Here is an 8,677-nt window from a genome sequence, read left to right on the forward strand (position 1 = left end):
GATCGTGCAGAATGCAGCTGCGAGAGCAATCATGGGCTTCCCTAAATATGCCCACATTACACCAACACTCTGCAGTCTGCATTGGTTGCCGATCAGTTTCCGGTCACAATTCAAAGTGTTGGTTATGACCTATAAAGCCCTTCATGGCACCAGACCAGATTATCTCCGGGACCGCCTTCTGCCGCACGAATCCCAGTGACCACTTAGGTCCCACAGAGTGGGCCTTTTCCAGGTCCCGTCAACTAAACAATGCCGTTTGGCAGGACCCAGGGGAAGAGCCTTCACTGTGGCGGCCCCGGCCCTCTGGAACCAACTCCCCCCAGAGATTAGAATAGCCCCCACCCTTCTTGCCTTTCGTAAGCTCCTTAAAACCCATTTCTGCTGTCAGGCATGGGGGAACTGAAATATTCTTTCCCCCTAGGCTTCTACAATTTATGTATGGTATGTTTGTATGTATGATTGGTTTTAAAAATAAAGGTTTTTAGCTGTTTTAGTATTGGATTGTCACATGTTGTTTTTACCACTGTTCTTAGCCGCCCCGAGTCTACGGAGAGGGGTGGCATACAAATCAAATCAAATCAAATCAAATCAAATAAATAAATAAATAAATAAATAAATAAATAAATGCTGTTCTCATTAGAACAGACATTGCTTTCACTAACGTAACTAAGAGAGATTGAACAGTAATAAATTTAGTAATTCATAATATATCATGCTAACTGAATACCATATGTTTCAAACCTGCACCTAGCCTTAGTTGATCAGCTATTATATTACATGGAGTGACGAAATCAAGTTATTTTCAACTATTTCAGTGATGTTAACATTCATACTGAAGTTAGATTCTCTGGATGTTGAGGTTTCTATTCCAATCTACACATGCTTACATAGAAAAATAAGGATGCATAACAAATATGATACTTTACTACAGTTTCTACAGATAGTTGCTCATTAGTCAACATTTCCGGGCACAATTTCCAGTCACAATTCAAAGTGTTGGTTATGACCTATAAAGCCCTACATGGCACAGGACCAGATTATCTCCGAGACCGCCTTCTGCCGCACGAATCCCAGCGACTGGTGAGGTCCCACAGAGTTGGCCTAATTAGGGTCCCATCGACCAAACAATGTCGGTTGGCGGGACCTAGGGGTAGAGCCTTCTCTGTGGGAGCCCCGACCCTCTGGAATCAACTCCCCCCAGAGATTCGCAATGCCCCCTCCCTCCTTGCCTTCCGAAAGAGCTTAATAACTCATCTTGGCCGCCAGGCTTGGGATTTTTAGATCTTTCCCTGACCACTGAATGCCTTAAGTATGATTGCTGAATGTTTAGTTAATAAGTTATTTTTTTGGCTAATCTCTTTTAATTGTTTTTAGATTGTAGTATTAATTGGATCATATTATTGTTTTGTTTTATATATGTTATGAGCTGCCCCGAGTCCTCGGAGAGGGGCGGCATACAAATCCAATTAAATAAATAAATTAAATAAATAAACATGCATGAGGAAAGCCACTGGAGTCAATTCATAGCTTTTATCTACCTCAAGCAGACTAGCTTTGCAAATGATTTCAATTAGTTTATTTTAACTTACTGAGTATTTTGGACTATCTAATACATGTTTCATGTCGAGTTGATCAACACAACCTTTTAAGAAGGATTCTCTTTGAATGTTTATGGAGCAACCGTCCAGGATTCCACAGTTTTCATTGGCTATTTTATTCAAATTCAATATATTTATCTATGGTCTAATTTCTACAAATACCAGCCCAAGAGAAAAAGAGACAATCAAAATACAATAGTAATAGGAATGGCACTTTGACGTATACATTATTCCATAGTGCTTTATGGCACTCTGAACAGTTTGCAAATGTCATGATATTTCCTTCAACAATCTGGGTCCTCATCTCGCCATCTCAGAAGGATGGAGGGTTAAGTCAACCTTGTGCCACTCAGGATTGTGCTCCTGGCTGTGAGCAGAGTTAGCCTACAATACTGCATTGTCACCACTGCACCACCACTAAAACAAGATAGCAAGACAGCAATAAATAAAAAGACACACTTGGAAGAATAGGTAACTCAATTTTTAGTATGCACAGTGTTCCCTTGATTTCCGCAGGGGATGCGTTCTGAGACCACCCGCGAAAGTTGAATTTCCGCGAAGTAGAGATGCAGAAGTAAATACACCATTTTTGGCTATGGACAGTATCACAAGCCATCCCTTAACACTTTAAACCCCTAAATTACCATTTCCCATTCTCTTAACAACTATTTACTCACCATTATTACTGGTACTCACCATTGAATAAGACACTTAGTGATCCTGATATTTATAAACATAATTATTTATTAACAATAACTATTTTTTTGTTATTTATTTGCAAAAATTATTAGTTTGGCGATGACATATGACATCATTGGGTGGGAAAAACCATGGTATAGGAAAAAAACCACGAAGTATTTTTTAATTAATATTTTTTGAAAAACCGTGGTATAGGCTATTCGCGAAGTTCGAACCTGTGAAAATCAAGGGAACACTGTATTATAAAATTAGATTTGCCCCTATTTTCAAGTGAGTTTTTAAACAGTTCGTTTCATTTCATCAATATTCCGAAACTGTTTTTGTCCTTCTGATTTCTAAGTACATCTATGATTTATTTGTGATTTACCTATCTTTAGCTTTTATCTTTTTGGCTTTCAACAATATTTTTTTCTCATAAAGAATGCATTTTTCCTCATTTCAAATCTCTGTCTATTCTCTCATGGGGAAAAATATTTACAAATAATAAAGTTTACATCAAAAAAGCATGGTACAGTTAAAGGTTTCTGAAATCTGTGGGTATTTTTCCTCTGTCATGTAGGGGAGAGTGGATAGAACTATCACATCAAATGGCACTTTCATTTTGGCACATTAAAAACTCATCCATATTAAACATTCCTTAGCAAGTCACCTGTATAGATCTAGCACGGATACACTTGTTAATTCCAGCTTGCTGGGCATCCACCTACAATTTTAATGGATGTTTGAGGTATGTCAGTGCACCTGTGTTACAAAGATGCCCCAAATTCAGTCTTCTGCATGAAGCTCATACCATACATATTGCATCACTGTATTGGAATAATTATCTTATGTAACATGAAATGTGCTCAGCTAAACATATGCCAGATTATCCTGATTGTTAGCTTGATCCTGTGCTGGCACTTAGCCTTACATAATTTGTTACAAGTGGAAATAACATCAAATTAATCTGGAAATGTGCTATTAAACGTACATTATATTTTACAAAGCACAACAAATAACAAAGCTACATATTTACATAAAGGGTAGGACAGTGATGGCTAATCTTTGCCAGACTGAGTTCCCAGTGTACGCATGCCTGAACTCCCAAAATCCAATGCACGCGCAAACACCAAAAATGCAATGCATGTGTGGCCCCCACACATGCACCCTGCCCCATGGGGCCCCTGCAGGCAACATGTGCATGCATCACCATGCATATGCTGTTCCCACATACATGCACCTGTGCAGCAGAGACCTGACAACCAGCTGGCCAACAGGCAGTGCACATGTGCATGTGGAGCAAAGCTGAACTGGGACAATAGCTCACATGCCTACAGAGGGGGCACTGCCTGCCACCTGTGATGGTACACCATCACAGCAATAAGATGTATATAAAGTCCTTTGAAGTTCTTCCCCTGTGTTCCAACCTAGGCTGCCTAATTAAATAATATGGCACAAACAGCATCCCAAAAACCTCTTTTATTTTAACAGCTGGTGATTATTTTCATTACCCGCCATAATAAGTCCCAAGCAAATGATAACAAGCCTGACAATAGTTTTTAGGGGGAAAGCAGATAAACACATGAACCTTGATCTTCCTTGACAAACTGCTGAGGATCAATTAGCAGGAAACTTAGCAAGGCCAAAGAGAAACAGCCCGAACTAGAATAACTAGAGCTGGAGTTGAATAAAGTTGCTTCCTGCAAAAAACCCTCTCCTGTGTTCTGTTAAGTAGTATGCAGAACCCTTGAGTTATTAACAACATGCACAGAGGAAAACATGGGATATGAGTAATTATTGTCATACAAGACAGATACATACAAGACAGATGCATAAAATAGTGTTTACTTTAGAAATAGAACAGTCAAGATAAACAGTCAATATCTCTCAATACAATAATATTACAATCATGTCTTTGTCTTACATATCAGACATATATTACAGCTTACCAATACATCAAACTTACTACATCAGTCTCAGTGAATCAGCAGAAAGCAGAGAGAGAGAATCGTGCTTTCTGGCTCCTTACAGCAATTTGCAACACAACCTCTTAAAGCTATAGTACTTAAATTCAAATAAACATTCATTGTTAGCCTGTTTACAAACCCAACTGTTTTGTATATACAGTAGTACTGACATTCTCTACTTATATAGCCTATGAGATGGGCCAATTATCTCCAAACAGTGATGGGCTACCAAAATTTTTAATTCCACACTGTGGCCGTGGCTTATGCATTTTGTTTCAACATCTTTCGGTGCAAATTTATTTATTTATTTATTATGTATTTATTTATTATTTATTTATTTAGTATTTATTTATTTGATTTCTATGCCTCCCTTCTCGAGGCGACTCAGGGCGGCGTACAACACTTGGGTGTTCTGGGGTGGAGATGCATTTTTACTACCCCACTGCATTTCCCCTGTCCAGACAGTAGCCCACTCCTGATTATCTACTATATAAAGTGTTACACACATGCATGCACAGCTGTTCTAAAATTATATACATTCAACCTCATTTACTGTGATAGGAAAAATTTTGCTACCAGTACTGCGTACCTGACCGTACCTGTAGGAGCCCAACACTGTCTCCAAACCTTATTCGAGAGTAGTCATTCTCCTCTGTTCTTGCCTTTTGGCAGCTCTGCATATTCATGCATTGAGAACTCCCCATGTTCCTCCCCTGCCTCCTTGCTGCCTGACTCGGGTGCCAGCTCCATAGGCCACTGGTGGACTACAACACCCTATCCGTGTACCTTGTCCTTAAAGCATCTACTTCAGTTACATTTTCAGTTGAGATATGAGATGGAGAGCGATTGTTTAATTGATTGAATACATTTTTATATCCACTCATCTATTATTCATGGACAGCTAACAATTAAAAATAAAATGAATGCAGGCTAAACAGCCCCCACCCCTCAGCTTCCCTTCCCGGTCACTCCTTGCCTAACCTGGAAGGGAAGAAAAGGGAAGGCTCACTCCATGTTGCAGAGTGAGAACACCCCTGCACATGCTTTCTCTCTTGCTGGGTTTCACAGTGCTTCTTCTGGCCCTTTTTGGTGTTGCAAGCACCACAGTTATTCAAAAGATGTGTGACTACCTCTCCGCCCCAAGACACTGACCCGGCTGTTTCTCTCAAGGGAGGCTATTGGTGCCTTCATAACCTGCCTGCTGCTCTTGCAGTATTTTGTACAGCACAGTTAAATTTAGCGTGCTTCACAATGGGATATATGGCATCCCTTCCTCCTCCTGGAACCATAGTTCCCTCTAAGCTGAGCAGTGAGCCATGGCTCACTTAAAAATCATCACCAACTCAGAGTTTTTCAAACCTGCCCAGAAGCCGATCACAAACCTTTTGCAAAAGCAGATTGCCTATCTTTTGCAAAAGGTTCTCCCACCAGATCTTCCACTAGCACCCTGTAAACAGGCTCAAGCAGCGGGGTGCTGAAAGAGGAGACGGTGGAGGCGAGAGGCTTACAGCTGCCCCCACCCCCCCACGCAGCACAATGGAGAGAGAGAGAAATTCAAAGGAAAGGAGGCAGAGAAAGAGAGGGAAAGAGTGAGAGGGAAGGAGAGAGAGAAGAAGAGAGAGAAACAGATAGAAAAAAGAGAGAAAAACAATGGGAGTAAGGAAGAGAGAAAGAAAATCAAAATCTAGTTTGAAACTAGCTCAACTATTTAAGTGGCATTTTGATATTGATAGAGTTGCCCTATTATGAGCTCACTGTTATAGACACACAGTACAGTGTTTTATTTTGAAATTTTCTAAGGCAAAATAGGGTGGGTTTTTATTTATTTATTTATTTATTTAATTTATTATTTCTGTGCCGCCCAGTCCCAAAGGGACTGCCGCTCAGACACTATACTTTTACGCCCCCCCCCCAAAAAAGTTAGAGGGAACACTGCCTGGAACCCATTACAATGTGGATCATCAGCCACATGATGATGTGGGTTAGTGGGGTGGAGAGCAGGTCATGCGTCTCTCCAAGTAGCAGGTGCATTCAGCATCAACAAAGGATGAAGAAGCACCCACAAGACCCAGAGAGCACTGGAGAATCAGTATGAGAGAGAGAGAGGTGTGTGTGAGTGAGAGAGAGCAACGGGGAGTTTTCAATGCAGAGATGAGAGAGAGAAAGATGTGAGAGAGAGAGCAAAAGAGAGAATGCTGGATTCATATTAGCGGTCCATGGGATTTAAAATTATGAATTTAGTGGTCTCTGAGGTGCGAAAAATTGGCGAACCGAGGTCTAAGGCGGAGAAATCAGGAGACTCTGATTTCTATTCCTGCCTGAGATACAAACTCAGTTGAATGACCTTGGTCCAGTGCTGGCTTTTCCACTCTAGGAAGGAGGAAATTGAAAACCAATTCTGAAATATTGCCAAGAAAACTGAAGAGACCAGTCCATTCAAATGCTGGAAATCAAAAAATGACTGCAAAGCACAAAAAAAGAAAATGATGGCATCTGGGTGTTCTTGTCTGGGCTAAGAAGCTAAACATAGCCAGGATACCTGATATCTACAAAACATCAGCAATTTCAGCTATATGAGCTGAGGTGGCGCAGCAGGTAGAGTGCTGTACTGCAGGCCACTGAAGCTGACTTGTAGATCTGAAGGTCAGCGGTTCAAATCTCATCACCGGCTCAACGTTGACTCAGCCTTCTATCCTTCCAAGGTGGGTAAAATGAGGACCCAGATTGTAGGGGCAATAGCCTAGCTCTGTTTAAAAAAGTGCTATTGCTAACATGTTGTAAGCCGCCCTGAGTCTAAGAAGAAGGGCGGCATAAAAATTGAATAAATAAATAAATAAATATACTGGGTGGGGGGTGGATTTCAATGGAAGAAAATGCAAACAGTACTGTTTAGAAAAAGTTTCAAAACAAGCAAGATTCCAATCACATGTCACAATGAAGCCCCATTTCTCTTGCATTTAAAAAAGCAATTTTGTGGTATGCATTTTAACACTGCTTTCTCCATTCAACACTTCTATATTGAATATTGCTGCCTGAAAGTTCAACAAAGTCAACCATTGAATTTGCCTTGTCTCTTTTAGCTAACCCTCCAGCTCTATCAGCTATTCCAACAGTACTACCTGACTTCTAAAATTTTGAATTTTATTTTCTGCTGGATTTTTAAAATTAAGGGACTAGGATAGCACTATTTCGGCCTTGTTTTGGCCTCATCAGCTAGCCACACCCTTACTGGGATTTGATCCTGTAGCTTCTGCCTTGTAATGCAGAGAATTAACCTCTAGGCCACAGGATCTGATCCCTTTCAGCTTTGTACCAGGGAGGGGCTATATGTTTTTTCTGTCGGATCACCCTGGTATAATGAAGGAGCGTCACAGTTCCTTTTTGCCTCTAGGCCCAACCCAGGGCCATTTCAAGGCAGTTTGTTTATTCATAGCTGACAAACTATATTCTGCATGTATCACATGTTTTCGCTGAATTTTTAAAATTGTAAGGCAGAAGCTACAGGATCAAATCCCAGTAAGGGTATGGGTAGCTGAGGAGGCCAGAACAAGGCCGAAATAGTGCTATCTTAGTCTCCCTTAATTTTAAAAATTCAGCAAAAACGTGATACATATAGAATATAGTTTGTCAGCTATGAATAAATTAACTGACTTGAAATGGCCCTGGGTTGGGCCTAGAGGCAAAAAGGAACTGTGATGCTCCTTCAATATACCAGGGCGATCCAACAGAAAGTGTGTGTGTGTGTGTTGATTTCTTCTCATGTATATGCCTGAATATGCCAAGACCTACATACCAGTACCCGTGAAAATCTAAATGACCAAGACAATCAGGCATGACAGCTATTTTGAAAGTGTATTAATGAAACTTTCCAAATATACCTGCTAGAAATATATGCACAAAAAAAATCCTGGATTTATTTATGTTGATACTTTATATTGCACTTTAAATGATACTAGCCCTTATTATAAGCCATTTTGAGAGCTTTGTTAAGGGAAAAACAACATAATCCATAAAATGGAGTACATAATAGGCTAGGAACAAAATCTGGTTCAAGTTGGTAAGATTTGCTGTGAGAATCAAGAAACCAATTAACTTAAGTGCTAAAGACTAAGTTGCGTAGTCAATTCTTGGAAATAGTCACTAGAGGAAATACGATAATGAGAAATGCTATGAAGATCAGGAAAATTAAAATATTATACAAGATCATGAAAACTGATAATAAGCTTCATAAAACAAGTAGAGTTTGAAGGAAATCAGAAAAGTTGTCCCAAAACATAGACCACAGAGAAATGGAACCAAAAATTAGAAACAGAGATAAAACTATGGATCTGGAATAAAAGGGAAATGACCCAAGCATACACATAGCCTCAAAAGAGGAAGAGGCAGAAGAAAAGCAGAAATTTGGCTTGAAGACATTGGCTAGGAAAAATAAAT

The sequence above is a fragment of the Erythrolamprus reginae genome, chromosome Z (assembly GCF_031021105.1).
Source record: "Erythrolamprus reginae isolate rEryReg1 chromosome Z, rEryReg1.hap1, whole genome shotgun sequence".
NCBI classification, from domain to species: domain Eukaryota; kingdom Metazoa; phylum Chordata; class Lepidosauria; order Squamata; family Dipsadidae; genus Erythrolamprus; species Erythrolamprus reginae.